The 24,391-nt window shown below is 36.9% G+C and overlaps 1 protein-coding gene across 1 annotated transcript in view; it reads right to left on the reverse strand.

The window, feature by feature from the left end:
* The window catches only part of LOC141658929 (uncharacterized), a 177,454-nt gene that overhangs the window by 18,031 nt on the left and 135,032 nt on the right, over positions 1–24,391 (reverse strand). The window lies entirely within an intron of this gene.

Here is a 24,391-nt window from a genome sequence, read left to right on the forward strand (position 1 = left end):
TCAAACCCCTCAACCAACATACACCCCACCTCCCATGAGAAACCAAAATCAAAGACCCTTTTACAACCAAAACCAAGGTTATCAAAATTAAACTCCATACAATCAACAAAGTGACCAAGGTTTTGATGTTCAAAAAGCGGTCCTCCAAATGCAAAATAATCAACAAGAATTTTTCACTCAAATGCAAAAAGATAGCCAAGCAAAAGACATCACCATCAACAACATCCTAGCCCACACAAAAATGTTGGAAACTCAAATGACTCAACTAGCATCTTCAAGCTCTCAAAGACAAAAGGGGCAATTACCACCTCAAAATAATCCCCCAAGACATGAAACGGTTAGTGCCATTCAATTGAGAAGTGGTACGAGATATGAAGGACCAAAGAAGCAAGTTGAGGATGAAGTTGTGGAAGCTAGTGACAAGGAAAGAGTTGTGCAAAACTCTAGGGAAGAAGAACCCGCCAATCAAGAAGTTTCAAAGAAAAGTGAAGAAAGGGCTAAAGAGAAGGAGCCCATTGTGATTAGACTTCCATTCCCAAGTCGTCAAGCTAAGCCTAAGTTTGATGACCAACTTAGAAAATTCATGGAAATTGTGAAAAATTTAGAAGTCTCGATTCCTTTCACGGAATTGATCAATCATGTTCCGGCCTATGCAAAGTACATGAAGGACATCCTTACGAAGAAGAAAACAATCCGGAAGCTTGAGACTATTGCCTTCACTAAGGTGAGTAGTGTCATCCTTCAAGAGAGTTCACCTCCAAAACTCAAGGATCCGGGAAGTTTCTCCATTCCATGCACTATTGGTGACACTACAATCAACAAATTTTTATGTGACTTTGGGGCAAGTGTTAGTGTCATGCCATATTCGGTTAGCAAGAGGCTAGGAATGGGAAAACTCAAATGTACCAACATCACGCTTCAAATGGCGGATAGATCAACAAAGACACCTTTAGGGGTATGGGAAGATGTTCCCGTGAGAATTGGAAAATTCTTCATCCCGGTGGATTTCGTTATTGTTGACATGGAAAAAGACTCCAACATTCCTATTATCTTAGGAAGACCTTTCTTGCGCACCGCGGGAGCAGTGATCAATGTGAAGCATGGAGAGCTCACCCTTGAAGTGGGAGATGAAACCATCACTTTTAATCTTGACAAGACCATGAGAGCTCCCCGATTGCATGAGCCATGTTTTATGGTTGATCACTATAGCCGGAAGGATGATAGGAAGAAGTTGGAATTTCAATGGAAAAAGAAAGTAGATGATGCTCCATCAAAAGAATAAGGAAATAGCAACAATGAGAGCTTGAAAAGCTCACCTATGACAAGTGAAGAAGATGACCTCATTGGCCAAGACAGGAAAGAAGGAGAGTTGTCTCCATCAACTCAAGAAATTTTTAATGATCAAGTAGACAAAGTTTGCGGTCTTTGGGATGATGAATTTGAAGGGATATTCAATCCCTATATTGGTAATGCTATGAACCAAGACCATCATGGAGAACAACAAGTGCAAAAATCTATTGAGGACCTTTATCATGATAATGAGCAAGCTTTCGACTACTTCTTCAAGGTGTTGAGTAACATCAACAACACCTTGAACATGCCCCCTTGACATCTCACATTGGATGAGAGTTTGGTGGAGTCCTCCCTAAACCACCATTTGTAAATATTCTAACTCCCTAACTTGCATTTCAATTATTACATTGCATTTTTATCATTTTTGGATTTATATTTTTGTGCCTTGATCAAGATATTCATCATTTTGAGAGAAGTGAGGGAGGGACTTATGATTTTATTGATGTGTAGTGCTTTACCTTAGTGTGGGGATAACAATTGCCTAGGCTATTCATGCCTTTGTAGGGCTCCTACAATGAAGAACACGAGAATTAAAGAATGAAAATGACACGGGTTACGAAGTACCCACGGATGGACCTGAATCCGTGTGGTCAAGGAAGAATCCGAGCGGCCAAATGAGCAATCCGCTCGTCCTGAAGAAACCCGAGCATCCCAAGTCACCAGACGCTCGTCTGGTAGAGTTGCAGAATATAAAAATCTGGTCTGACAAAGAATCCGAGCGTCTCAGCTGAGAATCCGCTCGTCTCATTCTGGACGGTCATCCTTAACAAAAGACGCTCATCTTTTTGCTGCAAAAATTCTGGGATTTTCTTTGTAAAGGAATCTGAGCGTCCACCCAGAAAGACGCTCGTCCCTCCATAAAGAATCCGCTCGTCTTTTCAGAAAGACGCTCGTCCTGTGGCGTCTTTTTCTGAGCCAAACACTGAAGAATCCGAGCATCCTGACACCTGGTCCGCTCGTCCTCCACTGCATTTTCAAAAATAACAGGTGTTTTAAAACCCTCTTCTCCTTTTCATTCTCATTTCTTCAACCTATAAACACTACCCATTACCCAAAAACCCCAAAACCCTCATCCTTTCCATCAACAAAATCAAATTTCCTTAACCAAACTCAACCAAATCAAATCCAAACTTCCTCACAATAAAAATTAATCACTCCTTTTGCAACAACAAGTGATTCAAACACCAAAATCTTCAACTTTTGAGTCGATTTTTAGGATACAAAGCAACATTCATTCATCCTAAATCGATTTGGGTATCACTAAAAATTGAAGATTTCAATCTTTCATTGGTGTAATCAAGCAAAGGAAAATGGCAAGAACTAAAGTAGGTAACAAGGCACCCCAAAAGAAGACACTTTCAAAAAGGCAACTAGCTCTTCAAGCAAAACAATTGTCAAAAGCATTGGTAGTCCATGAGGCAAGGTTGAAGGTTCAACAACAAGATCCCCCTATGGAAGCTACAACATCAACAACTCCGGTCATTGAACAATTATCCAATTATCCGGAGGTAATTTTCACTTCTGACTCTCATAGGCAGAAATTCATTCTCTTTGCTAAGAAAACCATCATGCCTACTAAGTTTATTTGTGAAGATGCATTGTCAAAATTGGGTGTTCTTGAACAAACCAAAACCTTATTTGAGTCTATGGGATTGGGTAAATTATTTACAATGAAAGAATTGACATACCCCTCCCTCACCTTGGAATTTTTAAGTTCCTTGAAAGTCACAAGGGTTGAGACTCAAACCAACATCGAGTTTCGTCTTGAAAATGTTAATAGGCGCATAACTTATGAAGAATTGGGTAAGATATTAGGCCTTAGTGATAACCCGAAATATACAAAGACTCATATCAAGTATGACCCCACTCCTCTTTGGATGGCAATTTCCAGAAAGAAATTCATACGCTTTCATGATTGTCGTGCTCTCTTAGTCCACCATCCGGGCATTAGAGTTGGCATAAGGTCATTGGGAATACTTTGATAGCTAGAAATGGCACAAATCATCTTACCAAACTCGATTGTATACTTCTTGAGTCGGCCTTGAACATTGGGAGGGAATTTACCAAGCCATACAATGCGCTAAGACTTTTAGTTGAACGATGGCTTAATGTCGATTGTGGCAAAGAAGGCACCGCCTTTATTGTCAATGGAGGACTAGTTACCCATTTGGCTAAGCATTTTAACCAGGATTTCAACAAAAACAACACTTATGTGCCGGTTAAAGGAGGCAATCTTGTTGATATGGACACCATGATTCACAAGTTCAAGTGGGTCAAGCACGACACTCTTGACAACAAATATGGGTGGTTAACAAATGAAGCTAGATCCTTCACCTTGCCTTCCAAAATTTGCCGATTGAATGTCCACCGAGCGAAGTACCTTCTCCCACTCTCCGAAGAGATCGAGTATATCATTCAACAACAAAGGGGCGAAATTTCCGAGCCCTCCTCCTCCATTATCACCCCACCTTACCCATTTGAATACCACGAGTTCAAACCTAAGGATGTCGAAGTGGGAAATGATTACTTGACACTACTCATGAGGGAAATGCACAAGCAAGCTTACAATAATAGAGTGGATGCTTACAGGGCCCAATATCCTCCCCTCCTACATCTAGTTAGGCAAGGACTTCTTGATCTGTCTTGTCCTTTGCCTAGTTGGGAGGATAGGGAATTATTCTTTCCTAGCATTCCTAGTGGTGGTAGACCGGGTGGAGAGGATATGGTTGTTGAAGAGGGTGGTGACCAAGAAGGAGAAGAAGAAGAAGTTCAAGAAGAAGAAGTCCAAGAAGAGGAAGAGGAAAGTGAGGAAGAACAAGCAAGTGAAAGTGAGAGTGGAAATGATTCCACATCTATGGAGGTTGATGATGCCTCAAGAGAGGAAGATGATGATGATGATGATACGATGGGCGAGGATTAGCAAACTTTGGAGGCTCCTACATTCTTACACCTCCCTTATGGTTAGTCTACTTCTCTTGTTTTTATTTTATCTTGATCATTTTGTGGAGTCCTAGCAACATTAGAGGACTAAGACCTTAGCTTCATTAAGGTGTTCTTTATATTTGTTCCCGACTTGTAAAATCCAAAATGACAATCTTTAGTTTCATGCATTGCATCCCATGTGCATAAACTCCCCCGAAATTCATGACATTAGAAATAATGTCTATTTTGGTTTGGGGAAGTCCACATGCATTGGGAGCTAATTTAAATTATGTTCTCCACCATAAAAAAACACATGAATCATGTAGTGTAGCTTAGTATAGTTTGCATTTAGCTTAGAAATCATGCATATTCATTGCATAATTTCCTATCGTATTGGCCATTGAGGACAATGCCCATACTAGTGTGGGGATGGGAAATTCTAACTTGACTTTTATTCAAAATCCAAAAAAAAATCAAAAATTTCGAAAAATCCAAAAAAAATTGAAAGAGTGGAAATCCAAAAACAAGTTCATTTCCTTTATAGTATAGTCTTGTATATATTATTTTGTATATATTGTGTTTGTTTATCCTTGTTCTTATTGATTGACTACGCCACGTCCGAGACATGAGGATATTGAAGACCGCATAGTATGATCTTTCCAATCTCCTTTTTTCCTCTTTATGTTAATGACTATGTGGCTTTATTTTGATTGATGTGGTATAAACAATGTGAATTTAGGACTTGCATTTAGATTATTTGGCATACTAGTTGGTAGAAGCATATGCATTAGGATGTATATATGTTAGTTACATCATGGCATATAGTTGCATTTAGGAAAAAAATTGCGAAATCGTCTATTTAGGAAGCTTGACAAGTGTATATAAGGCCCTAGTAGATGCTTTTTCTTTTTAAGACTTTGCTTGTTAGAATACTTGTAAAACACCCTACGATGTGTCATGCTAGTATCCTTTGACCCATGGATTAAGGCCTAGTCAAGAGTACCTTGTGGTGTGATAACTCCTTGGCAACCGTTTATTCCAAGGTGACCCTTGAAACCATGCAACCATCATTCATCCATGTTCTACCATACATTTTGTCATCAAAGGGAATGGGCACAAATATTATTCAAATTTGAGTTCAAGAAATGAAAAGAAAAGCCAAAAAGTTTGCAAATGCATCAAAAGAAAAGAGGAGTAACAAAAATGAAAGCTCCTATGCTTCAAATATAAGCACCCTCGTTACTAATTGAGGTGACTTTGAAAATGTTCAAAAGAAAATGCAAAAGTTGAAAGTTGTCAAGTATTGAAATGCCAAAAATCAAAAGAAATGGCAAAAAGAAAGTGTTCTCAAATGTCAAATGCCACAAGAAATTGGGTGGAAAAACAACAACAAAAGCAAACTCCCACATGAAACTCAAATTCAATTGATACCTTTATCCATCGTATTCATTTTTGTGCAAGGTAGAGAGGGGGCGACCCTTCTTCTTGTCGAGGCAAGAAGGGGAATTCCGCGATCCTCCAGTGTTTCTAACACCATAGGGAGTCTATTCTTGACAAAAACATTTAACGATTGAGGACAAATGTACCCTAGCTTGACACAACTTGGAGGTGATTTATTGGTATCCTTCTAGGCTTAGTAGTTTGAAGAAACCATATCTATAAAGGAGTGTGTACCCTTGAATTGCTTCCCCTTTAGATAATTTCCGCCACTTAGATGAGGAAAGTGGCTATTCTTTTTGTAGATGCATCCATTACTTGATTTTGTGTGCTTTAATGATTGGATGTGTCGCCATTTTGGCAAGACCCACCTTGCCTTGCAAGAAGGCATCATACCTCATGGTTGTCTTGTTGTGAGTTGAAGGGGTGGAGTGAGACCCGCTAATTGTCTCATATCGGTTATATTAGTAGGATAGTTTAAAATAAGGGTCCTAGTTTTGTCACCTCTTTACTCGGGACGAGAAAAGGTTCGGTTTGGGGATATTTGATGTGATCAATATTTGAGTATATTTAGTCCCCGAATTAGCCTCGTTCCTATGCTTTTTAGTGCATATTTGGGACATTTACTATCTTTAGTCCTTTGTTTTGCATATTCTTTGAGGTTTTGTTTCCTTGGTAGGAGAGGAGTGCAAACCTTGCATTTTCATGGCAAAATAGAGCTAAATTGATCGAATTTAATGACCAAGCATCAAAGAGAAGACAAGACTAGAAGGCCTTTGTACATAATGTAGTAGATGGGCAATGATGAAGAAGATCCTTGCATCACCGACAAAATCCCGGAGGATTGTTGGAAGAAGAAAAGAAGAAAAGAAGAAATGGCAAACTGAGCCAAGGTCCGAGCGTCTCACCCCTCGGGACGCCCGTCCAGAAGTACCACAGGCAGAGCGTCCAAGCTGCCAGGCCACTCGTCCAGCACCCACACAATCCGCTCGTCCCGACCCTTTTGACGCTCGGATTGTCCTCCAGAGAAACACGCCCCCTTCTTTCTTCATCCGAGATGCGCATATTTTTGGAAGACTAGCTAAAAGGAGACCCGCATCTTTTCTTGAGATGAGCGATTCCTCAAGGACTTAATCGTCATTTAAGCCCTTAGTAACCCTAATTTGTGCACCTAATCCCCACTATAAATACCCCATTAGTCTAATTAGATTATCATGCTCATCTTATCAATCTTTAGTATAGTTTATATTATTCTAATCTCTCTTTAATCTTGTAATCAACTTTTAATCAAGTCTTAATACAAATCTCATTTCCTTAATTTCTCAATTGTTCATCTTTTATTTTGGGTAATTGAAGATTATTTGGGTTTATTGGGAGATTGACAACCTTCCATCAATCATCAAGTACTTCTATTATTCTTTGCATTATTATTTTGGAATCATCATTAGGTATAATTCTCTTAATCCCTTTTTAATTATTGTTAATCATCTTCATTCATTCATCATGTTTTGCTTTGTTAATATGATTGACAACCTTATTAACATGTCAAACTTGATAATGAGTGAGTAGTTTCCTTAAATAGGGTTAATGGGGAATTAGGGGAAGCCAACATAGGGGATGATTCATGCTTAATTTAATATATTTTCATAATTTATTTGCTTGCTTGTTGTGACCTCAACTTATGCACATGTTATGTTTGATGAAATGCGGGCCTATGAATCCTTGCATTTTTTACCCATCACTTACCTTTTCAATGAGACTTGTAAGACATAAACCAACTAGAGTCTCATTAGACCATGCATATAGTTGAGTAGGGAGGATTAAGTCGACTTATAGGTGTTGTACAATCTAATCGATTCGGCTCCGGGACCCAAACCTTCCTAGGATTGTAAGATATAAGCCAACTCGATCCTATCACAACAATAATTGCTTGCTTATAATTTGAGAATATGTTTGTGTGATCAATTCCCATGAATACCCTATGAACCCATGACACCCTAGTGCTTTTAATCAATTGTTTACATCTCATTTTAGTCATCTTGCTTATTTACGTTTATTGTTATTTAGTTTAGTGATCTTCTTATCTCAACCCAAATTGTGACACCCTTAGGCACCACTACTTGCAATCGAAAATCCTACATTAATACCCGTCCCTTGGGATCCGACCTTTACTTGCCTCTTTACTAGTAGTAGAGTTGTTTGTGAAGTTATAAATATTGTTTTGGTCTAGGTGCTCCTAACGACAAGTAACCGAAATCTAAGCCCACAGAGGACTCGACCAATCATCAAATTAGAAGAGAGAGAGAGAGAGAGAGAGAGAGAGAGAGAGAGAGAGAAAAGAAGAAGAAAAGGAAGAGAATAAAGATCGTCTTTTGCCCCTCCACCTCGAGATCGTAAGGTAAACCGCATCACACTAGTTTATATATTATTTTAATTGACCGCATCGACCTTGACTCACCCTAGACCTGCCGTTGACCACCCTTGGACCACCGTTGACCGCCCAAAAATGGGTTTGACCAAGTAGATCTACACGGTTTAGTTGTTGTTGTGTGACTGTCTTAATTCGGATTTTTAACCCGTCTTTCGTGGCTGACTTAGGGATCCCTTGGGGGGGTAGTGAGGAGAGTATAGTGGTCGTGGGTGGTGGTTTGGGTGGTTGTAGGTGGCGGAAATAGGTGGTAAAAGGGGAGTGTACAGACTGTTTGGTCGTGGATTAGTGTTGCGTTTTGTTGGTGGTTGTCGTGGTTACTACCATCGTCATTGTCGTGTGGGTGTGCGGGGTGGTTGCTGGTGTCGGCAGGAGGAGGGAACGGTGGTGGCTGGTGGTTAGGTTGGCGGTGGTTAACGTGGTGGTGTTGTTGTCGTTATGACCGTGTGTCGGGGTCGTGCTGCCGTGGTTTTGGGCTGCTAGTCGTGGGCCACCATGGCCGGCGGTGGTGGTCCACGGTGGCAGCGGAGGCGGTGGTTGTCGGGGCTAGGGGGAGTTCGAGTGTGGGTAGTTAAGACGGGATTGGAACAGCTTTAAGACGGGTTTATATGTAATTAATTAATTCGTATTTAGTTTAATTAGATTAGATTAGTTAGTAACTAAATATATTTAATTATTGTAATTAGGTGCCGATTTTATGGAGGATCACATTTGTATCTGTTTGCTTGCTTATTTGACGGGATTGCTAAAAGGTAGGTTAATCCTACTCAGTTTTAATATACGTTTGAATGGTCATTTGAGTCATATTTTACTGATCATTACATTATAACATGACATTGGTTAATTGCATTGAATGAGTGGGTAGCTGGCATGTTATACGGAATCTTTCATTTATTGTATTGTCTTGTATTTCGGAGGACATGGTGGATTACTTGTTGTTATGGAGACTTAAGGCGGTTGGGAGACCGTCTTACGCTTGAGTCGCCTCTTGGAGCTTCCCACTCTAAGACGGATGTGCACATTAATGGCTTGAGTTACGGAGGGACTCGTGTGGTTGAGACATGACGTCTGGTAGGGGATCCGGTTGGCTTCCAGATCCGGTACGTCTGGGCGTGTCCCGATACCTGTGTGTGGTTGTTGGTATGTTTGGACGTGTCCCGGTACCAGTGTGGTTGTCGGTATGTCTGGGCGTATCCCGGTGCCGTGGTGGTGGTTGTTTTATAGCGTGTCATTCATATCATAGTCATGTTTAGGGATGTCAATGGGGCGGGGACGGTGCGGAGGATGGGTAACCCGCACCCGCATCTGCGAACTATAATGCGTACCCACACCCGCCCCGCGACCCGCAGCGGGTTGAACTTTTCAAACCCGTCCCCGTCCCGCTAAATTACCTATCTCCTCACAAAACAATTTTTAAAAATATAAATCTTGGATCTAAAACATACTAGTCTCGTACTCTTGTACATTTTATACAAATAAGTTTCCGCAAAATGGTCTAACATTTACTTAACTATTACACCGGTTTTTCAAACCACAAAATATTTTGAGGATTAACGTTTTTTTTTTTTGGGTTTAGGTTGTTGGGTATTTGGGTAGGTAAGAACTAAGAAGTAGATTGAATTTGTCTAGGTTTATGAAAAAAATGGTTTAAGCTTTTTATTTAAGTTATAAATTTTATTTTTATATAGTATAAATTTGTCTAGGTTTATGAGTAAGGCGGGTATAAGCGGAGCGAGGCGGGCGGTGCGGGGTGGGTATGGGATGGGTATCACGTGATACCCACACCCGCCCCACGACCCGCGACGAATGACACTTTTGAAACCCATCCCCGCCCCACGGCCCATCAAATCATTACCCGCACCCACCCCACTTGGGGCGGGTGTGGGGCGAGACCCGCCGAAACCCGCCCCACTGACATCCCTAGTCATGTTACATACTCACACACTTTGAGTTGTGTCACACTTTATTTATTGAAACTGACGTGTTGTGCGTCTGTGTAATTGTCACCTATTTTCGGGGTATCCTATGTCAATCCATATGATATTTCCGATCATATGAGGAGCATGTTGAGTACAAGTTTGCTTGTTGACATGATCGGGATTTGGGCCGCTCCTTGTGTTGGGAAATGTGTCCTCAACAATAGTGCGATCACAAGATTTAAATATCATTATTAAATCTCATATAAAGAATACGTAAGGGATGATTCAATTATATAGTCAACTGATCAACATTAATCGGTAACGATTGGCTTGCTAGAGTTTGCGTTATCGCGTCGTGGGACGGTGGTGGTCGATTGATCCCTTAAGGTCACACCTAAAGGATGATGCCTTTATCTAAAAAGTTAATTAATTGTATGTCGATACAAGTTGATTAATTCCTTAAAAATGAACAATTTATTTTTAATAAGAGGAAATATGTATCTTATGTTAATGTGATTAAATAAGATCACATTTAGTGGATTAATATGTTAATTCACTAAATTATGTTGAGGTTTTATAAATGTTTCGAGGTAGAGGTAATTAGTTATTTACATTTACAAGAGGTTGTGAATTTAACTAACTAGCTATTATGAGACCCATTATATGTTGATATAATGATAAAATATTACTCAATAAGTTGAGTGAATATATGTTTATTAATTTGTGTCATAATTGTTGTATGATCAAATTAATATTTAATTATGTAAGATAATTAAACATAAGACTTATAAGCATTTGTGGGACAAATATTATAAGACAAAAATGGACCATAATTAGTGCATAGGCACCGATTTTTGGAGGTCATAGGACACTTGTCCTAAGTCTTCTATTTTGTCATAAAAGTTTATGACACAAGCAACACTTGTAATGTTGCACCTACCAAAAATCACTCTACCAATAAAGCATTTGGAAAAGAGTTTTGAGAAGACAATTTTGCTCTTATTAAGAGCATAGGGCCGGACCACCTTATGAGTGGGAGGGCCTTTTGTTCTTATTTTTCCCATCATATTCTCTATACATGAACATGCAACAAAACCTCTCTCTTGTTCATAGTTTTTCCTCTAAAAACTTGTGAAGTTTGATTCAAATTGTTCAATAAAATTACTAATATTATTAGTGTAATATATGAGTATTAGTAATAAATTTAAGGTAAACTACTAAACACATATCTAGCAAATATTATTTAGTGGGGATAAGGGATAATCTTGGGTGCAATCAAGAGGAGTGACTTCTATACTTGAGGTCTTTGGAGGATCGTCCTAATACTCATCATAAGAACAAGTGAAGGTAGGATACCTTACTTGTGCCCATAAACCGAAATTAGTAATGTAAGGGACATTGTTTTCTTATAAATCTTTCATTTTGTTATGCATGCACTAGATCTAAAGAACAAATAATTAACAAGTTAATTAGTTCACTATTAGAGGAGTCTAATAATAGGTATATGAACCTAACAAGTGGTATCAGAGCATAAGGATGTTGCATGCATAATCGGTTATTGTTTTTCCGAGTTAAAAGGTTAACATATAAAACTTAAAAATTTGTGATATATAAGTATAAGCCACGAAATCACCATGCATGTTATATATTCTGGTCCTAAAATGTTTTTAGGTCATTTTTATGATTCATGGAAATTTATTGCTCATTTTAAGAATTGTTGGTCATTTTATTACATTTTTATGACTAAAATGGGAATTAAAATGCTAAAAATAGTTAAATTTCGTTTATGACCTTGGAAACTTTATATGACCTCACATGCATATTTTACAAGTTGTGTGTAAAAGGACGTATTAATTTGATTAATATTGCATGATTTATGATTTTTATGAGATAAAGATGGATTAAAAGAGGTAAAATGGTTAAAAATAGTTAAATTTCGAATTAAGCCATGATCTTTTAATATGATGTCACATGCAAGATTTACAGAGAGTATGTAAATTTCTAGATTTAAATATCTTCTTTAGCATGATTTATGGATTTTTGAGTAAAAATGGCATAAATAGTGACTATTTTAGCAAAAATTAGCTAAAACGTATTGCATGGCTTGAGAAAATTATTTTAAGTTGCATTAATATGAGATAAATACGATAAATATGCAACTATATTTTCTCAAAATTAATTCGAAAATTTTAACCATTATTTTTGACATTATGAGTGTCATGGATTTATTCCAGAATGTTCAAAAATTTAAAATTCATTTTTTGAAAATTTTATGAATTAATTTGGATTTATTTCATAAATATTGTGTTTTTAAGGTCAAAAATGAGCATAAAATTAAATCAAGTTGAATTATTGTCAAAAATTTAGTGATGACTGATTTTTGAGTCCTAAAATGTGTTAGGATAATTAACTTGAGCTTAGATGTGATTTAAGTGTTAATTAGTGATTTTAAAAGGTTAATATCACGCATTTCCATGAAACCGGGTTATATGTACGACATAAGTTAAATAGGGCGATTTGGCACATGATTTTGCATGCTAGGTACATATTATAATGCTGCATATTTCAATTGTTGAATGTCTTTTATTTATATAATTTTGAATTATGTAATTTTATCTTAGTATGGCCTTAGTTTTAATCGGTATTACCCGTAATGAAAGGGAATATTAATTCGGTTGTAATTTAATGTGATCTCGTATCACCTTTATTTTTATTTTTATTTCATTAGTTTTTCCATTTTACAAATGTATAATAGGAATAGCTTTGTATTTTTATTATTATTTGTAATTATGGAGCATCTTCAAAGACGGTGTCATTCGGAAAGGTGATCCGACAAAGACGGTGTCTTGGGAGGCGTGCCACTTGAAGATTCAAGGGACCAAAGGAGTTGGTTTCCGAATATGTAATAGATTATTTGATTTTCTATTTTAGGAAGGCCATACTAGGAATTTTATTTATTGCTTTGCATTTCTTTTAATATGTTGCATGCATTGCCAAATCGTCATAACAACACATGCATATCATATCGAGTCATCGACCGTGTCAATTATAATTATCGTAGTTCACCGCTTTAGTTCACTTAAAACGTGATAGATAATAAATTGACAAGACCTCTCACATATAATAATTGAGAAATAGCCTTACCAAATAGTAGAAACCCATGAAGTACCAATTTCATGAGGGAGTTAATCCGGCTTCACCGTAATACAAACCTTGTTACGTTGGCGAAGTGGGGTAGTAAAAAGTTATTACATCGAAATTTGGATTGAGCTCAACGGAAGTATTGTTGACCGTAGTCGCATGTGTTCCGGGCTAAAGATGAGAATTAGAGTAATTTTTATCGACCGAGAGTTCTAAAAGTAGAATCGATTAAAAGGTTAATCCACCGAGTTATATTAATAAGGGTTTAATCGGCTCACCGTGCCCGAATTGATATGAATTTGGATCTTGGAATCATTTATGTAGTTGGGTGGAGGTCACTATATAAATGCAATGCTTGTAGTTAAATTTACGAGTATTATTAAAACGATAGATGATAATTAATTCTTTCATTTTCCATTTTGTAGTTAATTATTCGCAATCAATTCATCTTATACTCCTACACCCATCACCTTAATTCATAGCTCCTATCATACGATGAAAAATGCTCCGATTATGACAATGATACGACTAGAGAATTACGCGTTGGCTTTAGTAAGGATGGAAATCTTTGTCTTTTTACTACTTCTTCACCTCCCACTCACATACTCATGCCTACCTCTCAGGTAAGAGGATTATATGAGAGGAATCTCACAGATTCCAAGATATCCTTGTTTGATGAAACAAGGAGAAATATCAAATTAAGTGGGAGTTCTAGTAAGAGTGTCCTTGCAAATGAAAGGAGTATTGGTATTAAGAAAGGAAAGGCAAAGATGAGTGAGAAACCCAAATCCGATTGTGAATTGGAAGTTGATAGTGAGACTACCACAAAACCAAGAAGGGTGCTCCATCCTACCATGAATGTCATTATTCTAATGTCATGGGCCATTGGAAGCGAAATTGCCCCAAGTATTTAGAAGATATCAAAGTTGGACTTGTTACTCCAAGTGAGACTTGGAAATGTGGAAAAGCTAAACAAGAGTGATATGAATCTCCGACAATGAAATGGAGCTCGGGTAGCCGCCACTTCAAGAGGGACTTATGTACTTGTTTTTGCTAATAGCTTTGAGTTATAATTTACATAATTATTATTATGTACCCACTTAGTCTAAAACATTATTTCCATTTCTATGTGAGACATGAAAGAATTTATATTTTGTCATCAAAGACAATTGTTGTATTTTATTGAAAATAGACATGGATGTGAGCCATGTCACTTATCTTTATGATATACAAGTTTTAGACAGTTCCAACTCATGTAAAGATATCTACATAATACGCACCAAAAGACTCATAACAGGTAATCCAAATGATTTGTACATTTGATTTTTCAATTAGGTTACGTAAATGGGAAACGCATTAAACGCTAGTGTTGACTAGAATTATTGGACCATTTGATTTTCAATCATATGGAATATGCGAATCTTATCTCCTTTGCAATATAATTTGCACTTCCTTTAGTGGTAAAGGGACACAAGCAAGTGATTGTTGAGACTAATACATGCCGATGTATGTGTTCTAATAAGCATCACCGCAAGGGGAATTTATGACTACTTCGTCACTTTTACCAATGATTCAAGTAGATAAGGGTATATTTACTTAATCTAATAAAAGGTGAAGCATTTGAGAGATTTGAGAAATTTCTAAAATGACGTAGGGAACCAATTGAATAAAGTTCTAAGCATTACGACCCAATCGTAGTGGCAAAGATCTAAGTAATAAATTTGATTTATTAAAGATGGATTATGACCTAGCGTCACTACCCATAAGATCAAACTAATATGAGTCGGTTTGAGTTGATGAACTCAATTTTGGGAATTTGCAATCCAAAACGGACAAGTAATTCTAATTGGATGGTCAACCATGAGATACCTAGAATAGAGAGTCTATTAAACAGATGACATGGATAAGACTCGTATATTATATAGCTGCCATGTTAGGATGGCCCTTTGAAAGCTAATACATAGTCTAGATAAACTCCTAATACTCCGTTAAATATATATGTTTGTGACTCACAAAGCTATCTCTCATGAATATTGATATATTTCTGAGAGATAGAGTGAGAGTAAATTGAATCGTCACAAACATCTCTTATAGTGGAAATGTTACTTTGTGAAAGTAATTGAATTATAGAGTGAGAGTTGGTATTGAACTATTATCTATGAAGATAGTATGAGAGCATAGTTCAGTGGGAGTTTATCGCACATGTCTTATTGTACAAAAATATTACTTTGTGAAAGTGATAGTATCATGACCTTGTTACATACGAGCCGAAGCATTATAATCCGAAAATTGTTGCTCATGAGTAGATTTACTTTAAAGTGAGGGTCTCTTTAAAGGTAAATAGAGCTTTAGAGTACACAAATGCATAAGATTTACATGAAGATGTTGATCAAGATAAATTGTGTTAGGAATTGCCGCATTTCATTTTAATGAAGAATGGCAAATAGAATTCGCTTTTCTAAAATGGGAATTTAGAGAAGGAAGTGTTTTAAAACACAAAACCTTAGATGAAGATCTAAGAATCCTAACATATTATGCATAGCTATCTTAAGTGATCACAAGATGGTCTTAAGCTAGCATTAAAGGATTATACTTTTCGTTCATGTGATTATAGTGAATTGTTTCATTCACATGATTGAAGAATCATGATATGAATCATGATATACATGAAGTTAAGTGGGAGCTAGAATTGTTTCTCTATGTCTTGTATGTTGATAACATATTACTTATTGAGAATAATGTACCAATTCTCTCTTCTGGCAAGAGTGATTGGGAGACATGGAAAGGGATGTAAAGTATTCTAGATTTTGAATCTATGTGAGAGAATATTGGCATAGAGTTGAGAGTCTTATGAGGATAAGATATTTCGCATCTGTTGAACAACAACAAAGTTGAATGGCTTATTCATGATGATGAAAGTGGAATTACTATGATGGAATCATAGTCGTTCACTGAACCCATTAAGTTGTTGATAACATGAAATCGATTACTAATGTTTCCGCCATTAGAACGAATGTATGCAAACAAACGCACGTGCTGTGATGTACCATATGCAAGGTACATTATGAATCAATAATAAGTTAATTCATTAGACGGGCTTGTGAAAGCCTTAAAGTACAATTGATGACTTGTACACATGTTTGGATGATAAACTAAGTTTGTGTTGAAGGGTTGCACAAACTTTAGTTTCCAAGCTTAAAAGGATTTGATGAAATCCTAAGCTAATGTTATTGACTAAGGAGTAAGAAACTAAGAAAAGTGTTTTAGTTTCACGCATTGCAAATTCTACAAAAGGATTCTAAGTAAATAGTGATTAAATGATCAACGTAGGGATTAAGGGCGAATCTCTCTACAAATGACTTTATCACAAGTTATGCGATAACAGTGGGAGCTTCTTTCAAGTTAAAGAGCTCAGGTCTAGTATGAAGTCTAGACATATATTTAGAGAAATTCATGTCATTAGAGATGACATTGAATGGAAGGAAATAGCAATTAATAAAGTTAGAATATATGGATATCGGGTATATCCACTTGCCAAGCTTGTATTGCATTTTAACTAGTGTTATAATACACTAAAGATTATAAAATATGAAGTAGTAATAGTGTATTGACTGTTCATATGTGATAATCACATTTATCGTTTGAGTTTTATTAAACTCACCCGCTACCTTGTTGTATCCAAATGGGTTGTAGAGACAAATTGAACCCCATTAAAGTGAACTGGATTGACATGGTATTCGCCCCTAGTTACTTATATGAGGTGACGTCTCCAAGTTACTAGAGTGTGATGCGATTGATGGCAAGTTCAAGTGCCATAGAGTCATATGGGATGACTAGTCGATCACATAGGCAGACTGTATGGGACAATCGTCGGCAAATGACCGCTTATAGAGTTCGGTAATTCATAAAGCCTGGTCGTGGCAAGAGCTACTATAGTATTCTTATGAGTCAATTCTTTTGACTAGAGACTATTCGCCCAAGTTGGCACAACTTCTGATTAGCTTTGATTTATACTCTACGATTTCGTAAATGAGGTCAAACTGGGTATATTTTGGGTTATGATGGACTGTGGCTGAACGAAGGGAATAGGGCGATAGAAATTGTCCACCCCTTGTCCGGGTTGTTTGAAATCTCAAGGCCACTCGAGGAGTAGTTAACTGGAAATGCGTGGCCACGCTCGGAAGGTATCTATGATAGATAATTCCGGTCAGACAGTTAATCTCCAGATCGAGAAAACCACTCAAGATATGATCAAATGTAAGTACGACCTGCAAGACACCTTGCATTGAGTGGGAGATTGTAATAGGACAAGAGAATTGGTGACGCACACTTGTCGAGGACAAGTGGGAGATTGTTGGGAAATGTGTCCTCAACAATAGTGCGATCACAAGATTTAAATATCATTATTAAATCTCATATAAAGAATACGTAAGGGATGATTCAATTATATAGTCAACTGATCAACATTAATCGGTAACGATTGGCTTGCTAGAGTTTGACGTTCGTCATCGTGGGACGGTGGTGGTCAGTTGATCCCTTAAGGTCACACCTAAAGGATGATGCCTTTATCTAAAAAGTTAATTAATTGTATGTCGATACAAGTTGATTAATTCCTTAAAAATGAACAATTTATTTTTAATAAGAGGAAATATGTATCTTATGTTAATGTGATTAAATAAGATCACATTTAGTGGATTAATATGTTAATTCACTAAATTATGTTGAGGTTTTATAAATGTTTCGAGGTAGAGGTAATTAGTTATTTACATTTACAAGAGGTTGTGAATTTAACTAACTAGCTATTATGAGACCCATTATATGTTGATATAATGATAAAATATTACTCAATAAGTTGAGTGAATATATGTTTATTAATTTGTGTCATAATTGTTGTATGATCAAATTAATATTTAATTATGTAAGATAATTAAACATAAGACTTATAAGCATTTGTGGGACAAATATTATAAGACAAAAATGGACCATAATTAGTGCATAGGCACCGATTTTTGGAGGTCATAGGACACTTGTCCTAAGTCTTCTATTTTGTCATAAAAGTTTATGACACAAGCAACACTTGTAATGTTGCACCTACCAAAAATCACTCTACCAATAAAGCATTTGGAAAAGAGTTTGGAGAAGACAATTTTGCTCTTATTAAGAGCATAGGGCCGGACCACCTTATGAGTGGGAGAGCCTTTTGTTCTTATTTTTCCCATCATATTCTCTATACATGAACATGCAACAAAACCTCTCTCTTGTTCATAGTTTTTCCTCTAAAAACTTGTGAAGTTTGATTCAAATTGTTCAATAAAATTACTAATATTATTAGTGTAATATATGAGTATTAGTAATCAATTTAAGGTAAACTACTAAACAAATATCTAGCAAATATTATTTAGTGGGGATAAGGGATAATCTTGGGTGCAATCAAGAGGAGTGACTTCTATACTTGAGGTCTTTGGAGGATCGTCCTAATACTCATCATAAGAACAAGTGAAGGTAGGAGACCTTACTTGTGCCCATAAACCGAAATTAGTAATGTAAGGGACATTGTTTTCTTATAAATCTTTCATTTTGTTATGCATGCACTAGATCTAAAGAACAAATAATTAACTAGTTAATTAGTTCACTATTAGAGGAGTCTAATAATAGGTATATGAACCTAACACCTTGTACTCGGAGTCAAGTAGTATGGCATGGATGACGTAGTCATAGACGAGTTGTATTTTATTGATTCATTTGTTTACTTTTATGTAATCACTAAACTTGTTATTTATTTAATGAAGTTTCTTAATTGTAATTCCAATTTCACTGCCTCGGAAAATTGGGATGGTAACATCTCCCAATTACCTTGGCCGGGTAAGAAGGGGGTGTTACTGATAATTTTTTTAGAAGGTGCAGCAGCTGCCTCTCTAAGCCCCTTTCTCTACCTCCAAACTATTCTTTTTCGCGCTCGGTGACTGCCTCGTCTGGCACATCTACTTCTATGTCTGTTTCTACAAAATCTGATTCAAATCCAATATACATTTCCAACCGGACGACCCATTAATCCAACTGGCCATGTTTACGATCTAGCTCAGGGGAGCCTGACCCTGGCAGCAAATTTATTCATTAAGACCATATCAAAGAGTATTCTTGCGAACTCACCTTGTTGATTGAGAATCGTATCTGTAGCTACGGCTGTTTTACCCATATGTCTATCCCCACCGTGCGGACAAGAAGGCAATGATTGTTGGAATTTTCAATGAGATTGTGTCAAAGAGAATCCCTTCTTCTCACGCTTGATCTTTATACCAAGTATCGTGTTCAATCAATAAAATAAGTAAGGACGGGTTTCGCGCCTTATTATTTCACATGATGCACAAAAAACAAACATTCCGAGAGGTTTTTTCTTTTAAGAAAATATAAGGGTGATGGGAGGAGGCGTGTCCATGTGGTAAGGGTAAGGGGAGATGCGGGGTTCGGTTTAGGGGATATAAATAGGGTTGCCGGTGGGTGGAGTAGATGGTCACCGGTTGGAGGTAGTCAGCGACTTGCTAGTGGTCGACGAGGAGGTTGGCCGGCGGGGTGCAAGTGGGTGGTTGTAGGTACGTTATGTTAGGGGGAGGGGAAGTTAATGTTTCACTGTATTTTTTTTAATTGTGCATAGTACATAGGTTTTTTTGTCAAACACCACCTTATAAAATTGTGTTTTGCAAGACTCCATCTTTAATAATTTTTTTGGTTTTTTGCCACCTTTAAAAAATAATAATTATTTAACAGCACCAAATGACCGGAATCTGGGTAAGAGTAAAAAACTCCGGCATTTACTTGTTTTATTCTTTTCATTTCTCTCCAAATTTTTCCTCCATTTCTTTTCCCTTCATTTCATCTACACTATCTCCTCTCCTTTCTCCTATCTATTTGATGCAATAAAAAGTGTATAATGACGGTTGCGAATACAGTACCCTCGAAGTAGTAAAAAGTAGAGATTATTGCTGCCCAGCATTCCTCATCCTCCACCTTATGATGTGGACATGTAGGGCTCACATGTATAGCTGATATTGAAGATGTACAACCCACTTCACTCTTGCTTCTTTAGCTTTTGATAGATTAAACCTAGAAGTGGACTAGTGACTTAAAAGAAAAGATGAATAATCTAAATTTTTTTTATATTGGCTTAAGAAATTGGTGAAGATAATTAAGGGGAAAGGAAACATTAGATACCAACACAAACTCATAAAAAAAAAAGAGAAAAAGGTGAAAACAAAGGAAGGAGGGTAAAGGAGTCTCGAGGAAGGAGGGCTGGAGGGTTATAATGGTGAGGAAGGAAAGTGAAGGAGTGAGGAGGTAGTCGAATATAAAGTCAATGCCGGAATTATTTTAATTTTAGTCAAACTCCGGCCATTTGGTACTGTTTAACATTTTTTTTTTAAAGGTGATAAAAAACCAGAATTTTTTTTGAAGGTGGTGTTTCACAAAGTGCCCTATATTAAAGGTGGTGTTTCACAAAAAAAAACTAGTGTAACTCTCGTGCGATTGCACGGTATTTTAGATAAAAATATTAGAGAATTTGATAATTATTTAAACTAATACGATTTAGCTCTATTTTGAAAAGGGTAGAAAATTTGCATATATAGTCCAAAGGAGATATTTTATTAGCCTTATGCCCTTACTTATGTAAAAGTTACCAATTATTTATGATAATTAGGTGGTAAAATATTGGTCAATAGTAAATATAGATAGTGAAAACTAATTAGGAAAAAATATTGTCCGGTAAATATTGCTTAGGCGGGAAATTTAAGCGGGAAAATTTAGAGATGTGTTAATCTTTTAATATATAGGCGATTAAGGTGCAGTACATGAAAAGAGATAAAAAAAAGATGAGAGAGATTGAGAGGGGGAAACGAGATGGGTAATATTGGAAAAAGTGTATAGTAACGAGTAAAAAATGTACTCTGTAAATTAGGACCCAAACTAAATTGGTATAAATAAAACTTATAAATTGCTAAGTCTTTTATAGGTGCTATTGTTATAATCTTCCTCTGTTTCATTGAGTTGTTTACGTGTTTCATTTTGGATCGTTCCACTTGATTGTTTACGTTTCTAATTTTCGATATGTTGTAAGCCGTGGAAAGGCCAAGTTACCCTTATACTAATATCCTCATTAACTTCAATTCTGGCCCACCATTATTCATTCATACATGCCTCCACCCACCTTTCCTACCATCATGCCATTACCCATCTTCTTGCTCACCTCAAGTCTCATACGCAACACCACCTACACCACCTTTAGTACCACCAAAACAAGCCAACCACATAACCAGTCTACCGCCACCATTTTTTAACTCCTATTACAGCCTCGCTTCTCCTCGCGACAACCGCACACCGACAACCCACCCAGGTATACCTTATTCACGTGACACATACAAGATCTCCGGAGGTGGCGGTGGTGGTTCGAAATAATTAATGGGATCTAACGTTCAGTGGTGATAAATCAATGGTTGACCAAGAAATCCATGGAGTGAGGGAGCCGATGACATGATTTCATCATTGGTGATGTCGTGATTCCGACGACTAAGAAATCAGTGCTTGACTAAAAAAAAAGTGATCGTTCATGGAAAGAGCGTGTCATAAGACGTGATTCCGTCGTCGGTGAGGTTGTGAGGCAGTCAACGAGGAATCCAATGTAAAGGATGAAGAGAGAGTGGAGTAGGTGAGGTGGGTTCGCTGGAGAAATCGACGGGCGGATGAGGATGTGGTGGCGGCGGTTGATTGTTGGACTTGGTGATGGAGCTTAATTATGATGTTGGTTGTGAAATCTGGTGAAGAGGAGAGTGTCAGTGGTAGGGCCGTAGGGGTGAATTTTTGGAGAAGGATAGAAAAGTAATTTGCTTGTTTAATGGCCTCTCTACCCCACAGAAAAGTAATCAAACGTAAATAATCAAATGGAACGGAGGAAGTACTAGAGAAGCGAATGATTTAACACATACATACTTCGTATAAAAAAAATTAATTTATATTATTATTTCCGTGACAAAATGTAAAGGCATATTTCTTGACTTCATTCATTTCTCTTATAATAACTTTTCCACTATTGTTTTTCATACTAAAATAAAAGTGATGATATATGAGAAATTAATAAAACGTCAATTTAAAATCTATAAATAATAAATTAAAATATAAAGGCTTTATATACCGCGCATGCATGTGCGTGATCAATACTAGTTGTTCACTAAGTGGTCACTCTTTTTCTCTCTTCTTTTATTCATGTTTTTTTTTCATATTTTATGGTGTATCCCTCTTTTTTAGTTAAAATTCTTTGGCCGTCTATATTTCTCGGCCACGAACTCGAAAACAACAATTTTTTTCCAAACTAAAGATCTCGTAAAGACTTTACGAACAATTTAAAACAAAAAATCGTTACTTTTATAAATCGTGGTCTCAACCATCACCTTAAGGTTTTGGTTGAGATGGTTTATCTATCATGGTATCAGAGTCAGTGTGATCGAAGGTCACAGGTTCGAACCCTGACAACCTCAATAACTTCTCAATAACTCACGAAGTGGAATTTCAACACACGCTACGGGGAAGTATGTGCACTAACCACTTTTCAAGCCCAATGGGCATGGTACGGGGGAGTCACTCTTCAAGCCCAATGGGCATTTGTGTGAGGGAGCGTAATAGGAATAATATAGTTGGGCACGCACGGTACGGGGGAGTCACTCTTCAAGCCCAATGGGCATTTGTGTGAGGGAGCGTAATAGGAATAATATAGTTGGGCACGGTACGGGGGAGTCACTCTTCAAGCCCAATGGGCATTTGTGTGAGGGAGTGATAGAGAATAAAACTAGGTCGTTAAATGCTAGAATTAAACTACCAAATTAACAATATATAAGCCAAACTATACTCTAGATTACTCTAATGGATAAAGCAATATAATGCAAGTAAGGGTCGATCCCAAGAGAATGACTTTTAAGCTAAAGACTTGAATTGTAAACTATTGACTACTAATTAGGACTCTATGGACTAATCAAGACACTAACCACAATCAAGACCTACTAATTATGTTTATCAACAAACAATGATTATGAACAATGGTTAACATGTAGTATGACATAAATGGAGAAAGTTTGGTTTTGAAGTAGCAGGAAAAGTAAAGATGCAATTTTTATCATAGAAGCAAAACAACAAACACTAGATATGCAACAATCAAATATGGGAAAGACTTGGTGTAATTCTCTCTTAGTAATCCAACAATGATAAAGTTTGACTCTTTTCTCTCTATTGTTATCTATCCAATACTATCATCTCAAGAAATTGACACACACAATTAAACCATATATGTGAGTCCTTCAATTCCAACCACAACTCATTAAACCATGAATGAAAACTAGAATTGAGCATGAAGCTTTTGCCAAGAGATGTAAGCTAGAATCAAATCCTACTAGATTAAACCATGCTAGCAAGAAAAGACATGTAATTTCCTACTTGAAATATGAATCCTTTAAACCAAATCAACATACAACAAGTTTGCTCCAAACAATTCTAGATAGATTAAACCATTTCTCTAGAATTTGCAATAGTTGGGTAAATAAGATGCAAGAGTGATCAATTCATACATTCATCAACTCAACATAAGAATTTAAGAACAAAGGAAAGAACAATAGATAAATTGAGAGAGATTTAGGAGTCTTACAACATCAAAGTTGGATACTTTGATCAAATTACACCAAGTAAAGAAAGATTAACCTTGCATAGTTTGCTTACAACCCATAAAATGAAGAAAGGTTAACATGAATTAAGGAAAGATTAAGTTTTAATTATTACAAGATTAAAGCCAAGCATGAGATCTTAATGGTAAGGAGGTTGTATGATGTCAGTAGTAGTCCCCTTAGATCTCAAAATTCTAGATATATATAGGGAGGCACGAGAATCTAGGTTAAGTCCCTTAAGAAAGCTCAAAACACGGAACTAGAGTTGCGATAGCAGCGCGTATTTGCGCAGGCTGCGCTTCAAACTGACAGCAGCATCTTGCGAAGGCCATATCTCCCTCGTTTCTTGGACAAACAAGGCGTGTGACCTACCGTTGGAAAGCTAAGATCACAAGCTTTCACCTCCAACTAGCCTTGCATCAATACGAGCTCTAGAACTCGAGATATATCCATTTGAAGTTGACCCTTGTGAAATCGAGTTTTCAATTCTTCAT

Source organism: Silene latifolia, chromosome 6 (genome assembly GCF_048544455.1).
Source record: "Silene latifolia isolate original U9 population chromosome 6, ASM4854445v1, whole genome shotgun sequence".
In the NCBI taxonomy this organism is placed as follows: domain Eukaryota; kingdom Viridiplantae; phylum Streptophyta; class Magnoliopsida; order Caryophyllales; family Caryophyllaceae; genus Silene; species Silene latifolia.